Source organism: Rousettus aegyptiacus, unplaced genomic scaffold (genome assembly GCF_014176215.1).
Source record: "Rousettus aegyptiacus isolate mRouAeg1 unplaced genomic scaffold, mRouAeg1.p scaffold_m13_p_16, whole genome shotgun sequence".
Classification (NCBI taxonomy): Eukaryota; Metazoa; Chordata; class Mammalia; order Chiroptera; family Pteropodidae; genus Rousettus; species Rousettus aegyptiacus.
This window is the reverse complement of record NW_023416291.1, coordinates 43327549-43328310: the sequence shown is the minus strand read 5'-3', so window position 1 is coordinate 43328310 and position 762 is coordinate 43327549. Positions and strand designations below refer to the sequence as shown.

The following is a 762-nucleotide window of genomic DNA, read 5'->3' as shown; positions in this document are numbered from 1 at the left end:
GCCTAGCGAGGAAAACTCGAGTTAACAACGCCCCTCTGCTTGCGAAAATTGTAGTGGCTGGAAAGGAAAAAAAATGTGTTTGAGACTATAGCCAGTAATAAAGCGCCTTCACTGGGAGGCAAGTGATGAGAAGAGAGCCATCGTAAGCTAGATAATAGAGTTTAAGGTTTGAGGGTCTTTCTAACAGAGACCAGGAAATTCAAGGCAGAGCTGTCACGGGAGCTGGTGTGATATAATGGGAAGAGCCCAGACCTTGGGCAGATCCCCAGATGTCCATTGAGTGGAATAAACAACACATTTCTTAACTTATACCAGACTCGAATCCCAGGTGTTTAAAACGGCGACAATAGGCGCTCGCTTTGGCGGCACATATACTAAAATCGGAACGGTACGGAGATTCGCTTGACCCCTGCGCAAGGACGGCACGCAATTTCGTGAAGTGTTCCATGCTTTTGTGGTTACCAGAGCGGGGGGAGGGGGGGAAGAGGAGGAGTAGGTCAGGGTAAAAGGGGTCAAATATTTGGTGGTGGATGGAAATCTAACTCCGAGTGGTGAGCACACAATGCAATATATATACGATTTACTGTTGAATGATACTTACTTGATTTTGTTAATCAGTGTCACCCCCATAACTGTCAATAAAAAATAAAATAAAATAAAATGGTGACAATAGTATTTACCTTAGAGGGTTGTTTGATGATTAAATGAGATAAGATATGAACAGCTCCCGGTAAATAATAGTTGTTTAGCAGATCTGCACTT

At 43.4% G+C, this 762-nt stretch overlaps 1 non-coding gene across 1 annotated transcript; it reads left to right on the top strand.

Annotated features, from left to right (window-relative positions):
• Positions 1-350: 350 nt before the first annotated feature.
• LOC118612819 lies at positions 351-454 on the top strand. The gene has a single exon (XR_004955077.1). It is a non-coding gene; the product is annotated as a U6 spliceosomal RNA (small nuclear RNA).
• Positions 455-762: the final 308 nt, after the last annotated feature.